This window comes from Lepidothrix coronata, unplaced genomic scaffold (assembly GCF_001604755.1).
Source record: "Lepidothrix coronata isolate B3197 unplaced genomic scaffold, Lepidothrix_coronata-1.0 Scaffold303, whole genome shotgun sequence".
NCBI classification, from domain to species: Eukaryota; Metazoa; Chordata; class Aves; order Passeriformes; family Pipridae; genus Lepidothrix; species Lepidothrix coronata.
The window spans coordinates 380,750-393,515 of record NW_016690483.1 but is presented as its reverse complement, the minus strand read 5'-3'; positions in this window follow the sequence as shown (position 1 = coordinate 393,515).

The window sequence follows — 12,766 nt, the reverse complement described above, 5'->3', positions numbered from 1 at the left end:
TAAACAGACACTAAAAAGGAATGGGGCCAGGATGCAACCTCTAGCATTTTCAATACTGTAATTGCATGTGCTGGGGGAAGAGGAGAAAATGGACCTCCAGGCTCCTGTGCTCTCCCAGACTATCATCTCCTATTGCCATTCTCCAGAGAAATAGCCCTGGGCTTGATGCACTATTGTTCTGACCCAGCAGGACATTTTGTATGAACTTAAGTTGCACAGAAAAGTAGACTGCAACTGAACATAACTGAGGTGCACTAAATCATGAGTCTTTAGAGAAGATGAACAGAGAACAATTTTTCAGTGTCTCTCTTAGCACAAGAGCTGGATACAAGAGGAAAACGGAAAAGAAGGAAAATCAGCAGGTGGTTGGTTCAAAACAAGCAAAAAGAGGTACCTCTTCACACTGTGTGTAGCTAAGTGATAGGACTCTACTACTGGATGTTGTGGATGCCAAGGGTTCATGTCACTCAGCCACCCTGAGAGCTCAGCCTTCACCCCAGCCTGCTCCCCACCACCATCAGAAACAGTGTGAAAATCAGGTCTCCTTAAACACTCCTCTCAGGTGCTCAGCCATTTCTTAAAGCAAAAAAGAAACTGGACACATCACTTACCTGTGCCTCACTTCAAGTACAAAACAACATTCTGCAGAAAACATTATACCAGCTTTCTTCACCCCCACAGATCAGTCATTTCTTTATTTCCTCTGCCCCAGCGCCTCTCAGGCAAAATGCTGCTGGTAAACTTTGGTGGGAACAGCGCAACACAGGTTAAATCACTGGTATTATTCTCATCTTTTGTAGTTACAACCACCTCTGAATTTAATAGTGCTGTGTGTTTTAATACAGCAATGTTTGCATGACAAAATATTAAAAGGCTCTCCATGTTTTTACCATATATTCTGCTTTCAAGGGTTTATAATTTAGCTGGAAAAACGCTCACAGCTGAAGATCAGCATTCAAAGTCTCAGTGTGGAGGCATCATTTCATTTCAGTTGTGAGAGGGAAAACACTATGTCATTTTTATAACTATCAATAGAAGGCTTCTGCAGGGTTTTTACTTTCTTGATTTTTTGCCTAAGACATTTTCGTGTTTCAAGTTAAACAACTGAATGTATTAATAAGTGACAACCATTGATGACAGCAAGAACAAGAAAAGATGTCAGTTTAAAAAAAAAAGTTACAAAATTAGTGTACCTTTTCCACATTTTTCCGTGAAACACAAAGATCCAGTTCTGTAAAGCAATGTAGTCATTACTAAAGGATACAGAGTTGACAAAACTGTAACAGATTTTAAATATTGGGTTCATACCTTTACATTAAGGAGAAAAGGGAGATATTAACAGTAGGGACGTGTAAAACATAGCAATTCTTAGTTTATCATTTCTAAAATTTTCAAGGAATCAAAAACCTGTTTTTTACTTTAGAAAATTCATGGATTAAAAGAGGATACCAGCCTTTGCTTCCCAATTCTCAACTTGTATTGGTTGTTTCCACTGAATTACTTCAAAAATATTTACTAATTATGTGTTCATTATATCAAAGTATCTTCTTTATTAATATGACATTTTAATTTCTTCACCTGTCTTACTACATGCAAACATACAGAGAATTGTATTTGTCTGCAGTCCCAAAACATGAATCACATACATATGCATCTTTGTGGAATTCAATTCATGGCATGGGAGAATAAGAAGTTAAATCATTTCCAACATCCATCACCAGCAGAACTGAAATAATAAAATATTCTACTTTATTTAAGACTGTGTGACACTCTCTTCTCTCAAGAGCTTCATTAGAAACAGAGAAAATGTGAGAAAGCAGAAGGAAATAGCCACACATTAGAAATAATTATCCCTAGAGTTTGAAAAATTCACATTGAACAGAAACAAAACAATAAATACATGTGGGTGCATATATACATACACAATATATACATATACACAAAAACAAATATATACACACAAGCAAAAATACACACCTATAGTATTATTTTAGAGTAGATATATGGATATGGAGTATGGAAGGGAAGGGTAAATGTCCAGAACTCCTTGTAATATGGAGTTTGACAGAAATGGGAGAATTGCTACACGTGGTGCCAGAATGGGCTTGTAGGCACCTTAGTTTAAACGTATCTGGAAATATGGGAAAGCTTAAGACCACTGAATTCTTCCATGTAGCCAAAGTACACAAAAATACTCCAGTGCTTATTCCACTAAAGGGTAAACATGTCTCCTTCCTGGTTGACAAACTGCATGAACCAGTGCAGAGCTTCCTAATGCACAGCCATCAGCCCAGGCATGACTCAGTGATGGATAATGTGAGTCATGAACCACCGTATGTGCTCCTTGTGGTGACAGTTCTTAATTTCATTTCTAGGGAAACTCCTCACCTATCAGTCTTTGAATTGTCTGTGTCTAATCCTTGTTCAGGAAATATGACTTGACATAATCAACTTTATCAATTATTGCACAATAGCTAATCTCTTGCTACAGAAGAAAACATTGAGAAGGCGTAATGGCATTACTATGAGAATACCTCACCTGTCCCCTAAATCAGTCCTACACTGTTAAGCCTCAGAGCTCAATATAGTTCAGAAAATTTCACTGATGGGTTCCTCCAGGGCATTACTACCAGATTACTCCCATGATTTGACGATAGGATATGTTATAAACATACAAAATTGCTTGAAAGATATTAATTGCGATGTATGCTCTTCTGCTAAGCTCTTGCCGGCAGCAATATCAAAATTAAATCCCTTCAATGCTGTTTTCATATGCATGGGTATCAGAATATTCTCATGGCAGCCTGCATCGATGGCTGTGTGCTCATCTTCCAAGTGAATCTCGTGGTCTGTTCCAGTTATCTTGGTGGTTGCCTACATGAGGGAATTTGGGCAAAGTAAGGCTGTGTTTGAATTTACTGCTCAGTATTACTTCAGACAACTCTGCATGTGGACCACTTAGAGTGAGGAAGCTCCTCTGCCTTAACTCCAAAAATGGTGTTTTCTTACACAAGGGCACTTTTTGGGGCTAAATTAAAAATAGCAGATGAGGGTTAAGCTGTTTTCACATTGTAAAATCACACTAGTGTTCTGTTTGCCTTTTTCCACTTGTGGAAAAAGGATAGATTACCTCTCTTTCTATGTCCTTAAACTGCTTTTTCCTTCAGCCTCACCTCAACTATTTAAAAATAAATTGCCTGCCATTGTAAGGTAAAGATTTATTGGCTCCACCAAAAATATCCTAAGTTTCAAGTTCAAGAGAGGCCGAGGTTGTGATGCATGAAGCTTGGTTTTGCTTGCCTGAGCCATTCTGCAAAAAGTCTATCCTAAAAATTTCTTTTCATAACAACATTCTTAGAAAACAGCTGTAAGCCTTCAGTGTGTTAAAGGCATCATTTAAAAATATTTCCCTCAAAAAGTAAAGTATTGCCAAAAATACATCCTCTTATGTACTAATAGCAGTCAGTTCATTCAAATGCAGTTTAAGAACTTCTATGAAAGAGATGCATCCTTGAGACAAACAGGGCATGAGATTCTGGAACTCTGAAAATACATACTTTGGGGGTAATTTTTAACAAAGGTGCCTCTATTTGAACAGGCTTTCTTTTATTAACCGAGAGTTAAAAAATTTCTCCAAGCTCCAGAATGAACAAAAAACATTTGAATTTTTATTACATATGTGGGATGTGGAAACACTGAAAAAAAGGAGACCCCCTCTGCTCCCCTCTTCTCCCCCTCCGCATACACACATGCTAATACACACACACACACGGACTGGAATACCAGTTTTCAAATATACAGAGAGACCCTGGAGAGTCAACATTAATAGAACTTAAAAAAGCATGTAAAAACACAACAGAGAAAACCAAAAACATTAAAAACCATACCCAGGGGTTGAAAGAATAATAGTAAGAGACTCTACGCTCAGTTATGCTGTCAGAAACACTCTTCTTAGATGGGGGTGATTTAATCACGCAGGGTCTGACTGCAGCAGAGGTGGAGGTGTGCGTGCCCAGCTGCCCACCAGCCTCATAACACATCCAGGCTCACTCTCCTTTGCAATAAAGACTTCTGGAAGACTTCTGAGGCTTTGTGAAAGCAGAAAGGGGAATAAATGCTGCATGATGGGTGTTGGGGGCTGGGTGTTAATAGGAACATTCCTCTGGGGGGCCCTCCAGGGTCCAAGTCTCTTGTTATATGCACTTCTGTAAAACCAATGTGTTACTATGTGTGAAAAGAACCATTTTTGGCCCAGGAGCATGAGTGCAGGGTGATGCCCATAGTCCCCGGGCTATAAATCCCTCAGGAGCAGCAGCTCTTCTCATCAGATTTGTGCAGTTTGGGCAAAACCAATTTTAAGGGTAATAATGAGCCACCAGACAGCATATTTGTAAAACCAAGCTACTTAGAGCAAATTGATATGTGATTAAGGATCACAGAATAAGGTGTAGAGCGAGGCAGTACACATTCCAAAGTGACCCCACACGCTCCATCCTGGAGCAAGGAAGAAGAAACCATTAACAGCAACCTCACCCTCCTTGGAGCAAAGGGGGGAGGGCAAAATGACTCCCTGAATTCACTCTCTCCAGGCTGAAACCTTCCACCTTGAGATGCAAAGGGGTAACAGGAAAGTGAGCTCACACCAGAGAAAAGAGTATACACTAGTAAGTCGGTCTATAATTAACAACTGAACTTATGACTATAAAGTATTCACAGCATTGTAACTGAGCAAAAGATTCTTTGATTAGGGTGAAAAAAAATTAATTAGACTAAGAAAACATCACAGATTTGCCCAGCAGCTCTACTCCTTCCACCCACATAAACATTTTGAGTGCATCACACTGGTGAGAATTCAATATGCATCTTGGATGCAACAAAACTGTAATGGACTTATTACAGACCAAACCAGTCAGAAGTTCTATACATAAACCTGAAACAAGACCATTTAAAAATAATGTATCACAAAAATGGAAAAAAAAAAATTCTGGGCTCCTAAGTGTGACTGATTTGCCATAAAGACTGAACTGGTTCCTCTTAGGAATGGAAACTTGAATTTATTCTGTGCTTAAGCACACTTATGACATTGTGCAGAGAAATCTAAATTATCATTAACAATACTGACAAGGACCAGTGCCACAGAAAACCAGTGACATCCCCAGTGTCTAGAGCAGAGCTCCAGTGATTTTTCTAGTATTCTGAACAAATGCTACATGGGCAAAATAAGTTACCTCTAGAAAAATGTAAGGGCAAGATGCAGAGAACAGGGATTTAACTGGAGGGAAAGATAATAGGGCATTAATACCTGCTGGGCTACCTGCCCATCAATGGGAGAGGCTTAGCAGAAACACACCAAAACATACACCAGTAACTTTTGGTCAAGAATATGCAAGATCATCCTTAAAACAAAAGTGACCCAATACAAAGCAACGATAAAAGAAACAAGAAATAAGACTCTCTTAAAAAATAATGTTCCCCTGATTCCTCTTAATTATGCAAAAATGAAGACAGGGCTCATTTTCATTATCTAACCAAATGTAAACTGGGAAACAAAAGACATTTTAATTTTTTTTCCCAAACCACCAAGAACTGTGCATTGTAAATATCCTCCCCCTTCTTCCAATCACAGAATTGGAAGGTTATTTGCATTTTTTATGAAGTACCTGGTTTGCATTACAGTAATTGGGCAGAGATTTATTCAGAGAGGAGGAAGCACACTGGAGCTTGCAGTACCAGATGATGAACCTCTGTCACGTGTTGTGGCTCAGGCGTCCCTATCGGGTCAGAGCTGCACTTTGCCATGTAATGAAGCAACTCAGAACTACTTATTCAAAGCCTCGAACTTAATTAGCGGTAGAGGGAGGCAACTAACTTGCAGTGAATAAATTGTCAACTTTGCTTCTTTCTATTCATGAACCTTCTATGATTAGCACAAATTATTCTTATAATTATTCAAATTTAATTCACCATATTATTAAAATAATATTTAGTCTACAGCTCATTCACCAGGAGCACGAATGTTTTAAATGAGTTTATTAATTTTGAATATCTGAGTAGATCACATGGTTCAAGGTGTAAAGCTCAGAATCAGTGTCCAGGCAATTACCTGCAGCACTGAGTTTTACATTAACTTCCCTGCTTTAGACTCTGAATACCGAATAAATGTTGGATAAATTAATTGCTATTGGTCCACTTATTCGCTAAGAACTTTTGGAAGAGAAATATAAGTGAGGTAAAAGTATGGCACACAAGGATTTGTAAGGGGAAGGGATCCTTCACTCAAAAATGTATTTGGAAGAATGCTGATAAATCTGAGTTGGCATTTAATAACCCAGCCCATCCAGTACAACTCCTGCAAGGGTACATTCATAGTCCCTAAAGTATCTAAACCAAGAGCTTGCTGCCTTGCTTCTTGTACTGCCCTTAAACCCTTCCAAGACCTCTGTCCTTAAATTTTTTTCCTCTTTTCTCTGACAGTTTAGATTGCACAAGAGGAAGAAATTTTTCATAATATGAGTGGTGAGACACTGGAACAGTGGAGAAGTTGTGGATGCTCCATCCATGAAAGTGTTCAAGGCAAGGCTGGATGGAAATTTTATCTGGAGATTTTTAAAGGCCCCTTCCAACTCAAACCATTCTGTGATTCTGTTAAAAAAAGCAGAGAGGTGAGAGAGAAAGATGAGTAGAGGTAGGAAACAATTTGCACACTAAGGGGGGAAAAAAGTAGACTGGGAATCTGTGCTGAGGGAAAAAAAAAAGGTTGTTTGCAAGCAACTAAGCAGGACTCTTTTAGCAGAGGGGAGGGAGCTATGTCCTGTCCACCACACCAAAGCCCTTGCCCCCTGGGGAAGCCAGTGGCCTGAACCACTCTTCTGCAGCAACCATCCTATGAAAAACCTGCAAGCATGGGGTGCTCATACAGCTTGAACTTGGCCACCAGGACTGTGGTACCCAGCAAATATCCACTACACGAGAAGAGTGCTTTAACCTCAGTCACAGATGTTGAAAAAGATCAATGAAGAGTACAGAGTAGTGAATGGGTTTTATCAGCTGAAACAGTGGAAATGGGGAATTATTGACCAGCAGATCCGTAACAAGGGGAATTTGGGGCTTGTTTTCTCTGTGATCTTTTTACCTGAGAAAGCAAAGCAAAGATGTCATTTAAGGCATGAAAGAGTACCTCCAGGTTAGTCCTTGATAACCAGGAGGCTGAATAGTGCACCAGCCCAGCCCTAGTACAGCTCCCATCCCAGTGCACTCCTCTCTGAACATAGGTAGGGTACACATGGGGATCTCCCCATGTCATGATGGTGCCTACTGCCCACAGTGACTGATGTGAAATGAAATATTTTCTACAGATAATTGTCAAAGAGACAGCACTGTATGACAAAAAAACTTCTGGTCTGACTCAGTAAGCAGTGTCTGGAGTCTTTGTTAATTCCTACCAATTTTTATGCTATATATTTACATGTTGTAGATACCATTTGCAGTGTTTTTCTAGCTCAAAACTAACTAATGGAAGCACCATAAGATGTCTTAAAAGAGATTTCCTCTGGCTGGAAATTGAAACATTTTTTACAAAAGCATGAACACACTTGGACATATTCTCTTTTAAAAATCCAGACAGTAGGCAGAGCACGTATGAGATTATATAACGAGAAGTGAGAGGAATAAATGTCGTCTTGTTTATAAATGGAAACCATACCTTTCCCCCTGCCCCAAGTACAGAACAGGTCAGAAGAATGAAAAGGTGCTTCTGTTATGATGGACTCAATCTAGAGGACAGGCCCTTTTGTTTGAAGGGACAGGCACACAGACATCCTCACTCTGCTACTGTGATCCAGAGGGCATCTGCCTCTAAAACCTTTGCAACATCTCTTGACAACAATGTGTTACCATCACTTTAATAATCTATTATGATCAGTCCACCCCAAAATTCACTGTCTAGTTGAAGCTTTAGCACCACCACCCTGTGAAAATTCCCCATAACTTGAGTTAAGATTTCAGTTAGCACAGTTAGCACTTGTCAAATTTCAGATTTCTGTGAGCTCAAGTCATGCTCTGTTCCAATCAACCAGCTGCACATATTGAACTGTATCTAATTATTTATGCTCAAACGTACCATGAAAATACTGTTTCTGCTAATATAATTACGCAGGATGGCTGTTCAGATGCCTTTGCAAAATGAGCTGATGGTTGTGATTTAATTTACAGTGGACAAGAGACAATACTGTAAGGAATCATAATTGTTCTTTTTTATTGGTGTAACCTGAATAGAAATGAAAAGTAATGTGCCCTACACTTTTTTGGTTCAGGAAATAATCCACAAGAAAGCCTACTTCTAAAAAAAAAAAATATCAAAAAGGGAAAGAGAAAGGAGGATGTCAACTATAGATGAATAATATACAGACATGTCCACAGTGATCTGAATAATTCAGCACACAAAATTAAAGCATGTTTCACATCTGCCACCACAAAAGATAAAGCTATCCAGTCTGTTTTAAAAGTATAATGATTACAAGAGAACACTTCTGATTCACGCTCAGGTCCTGTTTGAGTGCCAACCTTGCGGTACGCACAAAAGAACACCTCAGAGCTCTGGGCTGAAAGAGCTCCACCTACAAAGTTTTAATTAACTTCAAACAAGCACCAAACTTTTAAAAAGTGCCACCTGTTACCAATAAACCCCAGTGGTGCTGAGCAATTGGTCAAGACCCCTGCACCCCTGGGACACCTTCACCAATTGAGATGCACAAAACTGACCAGTGCAGTGGCCTCTCCAGCTGCTTGCCAGTGAGAACAGCCCCAGCCTCACCCACCCTCCCTACCCCCCATCCTACTGCACTGCTGAGCCTTCTTCTGCACATGAGTTTGGGATGCCAGCCTAAAAAGCATCCAGACTTCTTGACTTTCTATGCACAAAGTTGCAACAACACACAATCTGAGACACCAACTGGTTCCAAGTGCACTGATTTTCCAACAAATGCTGCTCTTCCAAGTGGAGAATGACCGGTGGATAAACACCAAATGGTTCCAGTAGGTCCATATGTCTTTCAAATTTTCACCAAGATGCAATTAGAAAGAAAATACACTAAGCAGAAAATTCCCTCCTACCATGTGGATGATAAGTGCCAGCCAAGGCTTTACTCTACTGTGACACCTTACGTACTCCATGTGATGTAAACGTGGGTCCATCTCTTTTGGGGAGCCAAGGAGGGAATGTGGGGAATTGCAGCTTCTGCTGCAAGGCAACGCTTTGATCCCAGTCACAGTGAAACAGTCCTTCATTCCCACTGCTGAGAGGTGCCAGCCCGTGCCACTGGCAGGGACCCACTTGCTGTGGGCCAGGCGCTGCCTCCGTGCCAGCCACCCACGAGCCAGCTGGGGAGAAATGGCTCAGCACCTCTCTCTGGACGAGCACCAGGAGTGTTCCCTGGAATCTCTGAAACACTTCTCATAAAGTAACAGTACGGTTATACATGTCACTGACTTGGTATTTTATGTTAAGAGACCTCTTGCAAACAATACTTTTTAACTAAATTATTGTTTTTAAAAATGCAGCAAGGTGCGTATTTCTTCAATAGGGAAGTGTTGCTGCAGATAGTTTTTCAATGTAAATTCTCTAAAGCCTTAAATGGGCCTTTAGGAAAAACAACTCAGATTTCGTCTAAATAAACCCCCACAAAATCTGCTGCATTGTTTTTATTTTAGAAAGTTACTTATACTTGAAAAAAACCCCCCAAAAAACAAACAAAAAAACAACCTCCCTCTTTAATCAGAATACAGAACTCACTGTATTTTTCATCACTGAACAAAGAAATCCTTTCTTCTCTAGTCCTCTGGAGTATTAACAGGTGGCCATAGCCCCTAGCTGCATGAAAATACCATATGCTACAGAGATCAAAATTAATAAACTAACAGTACAATGTGCCAGTTTATTGTGCTTGCATTTAATTTTAATTTTATTCTTGTGTTTTTATTACTAAAAAGACATGTTTGGTGATTTTTTAGCTTTAATATCAATATCTCGAATTTTAAATTGCTTTTTTTTAGACTCATACCAGGTAAGCAGATGTACGGAAATATACTTCTGACACTACATTTCAAAATACTACTTCATTTTTACTCCTCTATGAAACTATGCTAAAACGTTAGCAGTTCCATACACTTTAAATGCTTTAACAGTGGAAAAGTTAACAAATTTCCTCTGATATATAATTATGTGCACAATAAAACATGATCTGAATCTCATTTAACTGTGCAAATTCAGTTCTTGTTAAATACTAATAAGCCAGAACAAAGCATCACATACAACCTTCTGCTCCCTTCTCCACTTGGCACTTTTAACGGTTCTTTAAAAAAATTATCTTTTTTTCCTCCATAAAAACTCTTAATAATTGACAAAGAAACCCCCTGATGCAAATACTAGATGAATATGGAAATCACAAAGCATATCTTCATGTGGAGTAAATGAGCAGAGGTGCCTCCAAATATAAATAGGCAATTCTTATCCTACTCTTCAGTGAGCCTCAGTGTTGGCTCCTAAATTGAAGCATATGCCAAAAACTACACAAAATTCTGTGTCCAAGATCAGGAGGAAAACATTATCCATATTGTAAACCACTTGCATGACAATTACAGTCTTGAATTAGTAACCTTCTATTCATGTGAGTAATCAGTACTCCAGTGAGTAGTTTCACTGGCTCCTCAGCCACTGCTTGTATACAGATGATGAACTGTAGAAGGGTTTTGTCCTGCTGAGTGGAGTGACTGCCAAGACTTACAGGGCTCAGCACAAGTTCTATGTTGAAGTTATACCAGCTCTTGACCCCTCTATTTAGAGCATTTCCCAAGAGCAGCCCCAGCTGTCCTCTCTCCAGACATTTCTGGGAGGACCTGTGCTTTGTTGTCTAATCCCCTTTCAGCTGCTCCTGAGCTATGCTGCTTTTAGCAAGAAGTTCTGGAAACATTGTGTATATCCTTATTGCCTCACCCTCAGGGCTGGTGCACATGGGTCCTGGGAAGAGCAGTCAGAGTGCACGGCAGTGGCAGGGAGAGCTAAGGTTTATCATGTGGGTTCAGGCCCATTCCCTCTTCTGTACATCACTGAAACAATGGAAGAAAACAGCAGAGTTCACTGATTTTTTTTTTCCTACCTTATTCCTACAACCTCCCAACCACTACGAAAAACAAAGAGCCCTCTCTGACAAGCTTCTTCCCCCAAACCTATTTCAGTTTTTCTCCCCATTCTCAAAGGTTAGGGGAAAAGGACCAGAGGTATTAATCCTTCCTTGAAGTACTAACTCAAACCCACAGAAATCAATGGAAAAACTTCCAGTGATTTTAATAGACTCAGATCCCAGCCCTCAGCAGCCATGAGCTGTCTCCAGCACACCATTCTGGAGAAAAAAGATAGGCAGACATGCCTTCTGCTTCCAGCTTAGGTAGGGTTGGTGTCAGCTGAGTCAAAACTTCTCAGTAGCAGGGACCCTAGGACACACTGGCAACTTCAAAGACACAACAGAAAACAAAGGAAAAAAGCCCACATACTAATCTGGTTTGTCAATATGCATGGACCTCACTGAATTTTGTGTTTCATGCCTCCAAACACAGGAGCTGGGGTTTTTTTCCCCTGAAAGAGATTGTTTTGATGTTTTCTAAATAAAGCATCTTCATGTTTAATTTCCAAATGACACTTCAAAGCTAGATGAATTATATCACTGGAAAGCTTTTCCATAAGGAGCTTTTCAAAGGATGCCAATTCTTGATTTTTGCAGGAAGAGAAAAAAGTTGACCTTGTTTTTCACTTTTTTTTTTTTTTTTATTTCACGTTGCAGCCAGCATACAGTTTTGAGTAAATTTTTTATACAGATCTCATCCCAAACATTTGGTTAAAATGATGGAAAGACATCTTTTCACCTATGACACACCAAAACTTTTAAGATAACACTAAAATAGGAATCTAATCCCCTAATCATTACTCAGGAAAAAGTCTATGAAAATCAAACACAAGTTTTACCCTAGAGTTGGCAGAAGAATGAGGCTATAAACTATATATGGCTTTTCCTCCGTCAAGACACTCTTTTAATTTTTATCCTTTGTTTTCATTTTGCTTTATTCTTAATTCCATGGTAGCTCAGTGTAAGCTTTATTATCATTGATATACACCAGAATGCTCTTATGAATTTATAAGATCATAATATAATTCTGCTAATCTAAACATTTCTTATTTAGAACCAAATTAATGCTCAGTCTGTGAAATAATACAGGTACTAATGGTTAATACAATCCTAATAGACAAAATACAATAAAGAAACCCAAACAAAGATAATATGTTGCAGAGAAAGCATCTTCCAATACCTCAGCCTTGCAGATCTATTTCAATTAACATTTAAGGAGATCTGAGATATCATAAAATAAATGTAAATACTAAGTTTCCCAGAAACATAAACTGAACTGTAATTCCATTGCACGCAAACATATTCCATCTTCTAAAAGAGCTGAACTGTGGTTTCCAGTATTGGCAGAAGGCCCTCTTATAATAACATTACACGTATACTGCAGTTCCCTTGATGTCTTTCATATTTTTTCATAAACAAAATTACAGTGACAGTGCAGTTCATTACAGGAGGTTTCATTAAAGAACTGGTTTATTTTAAGAGAACACCAGCAGAGTACTGTCTTTAGGGATGGAACCGAGTAAAAAGTCTGATTATGCCTCCATGAAAATCAGGCAGAAATTATGCAGGATTTTGACACTGTAACACAG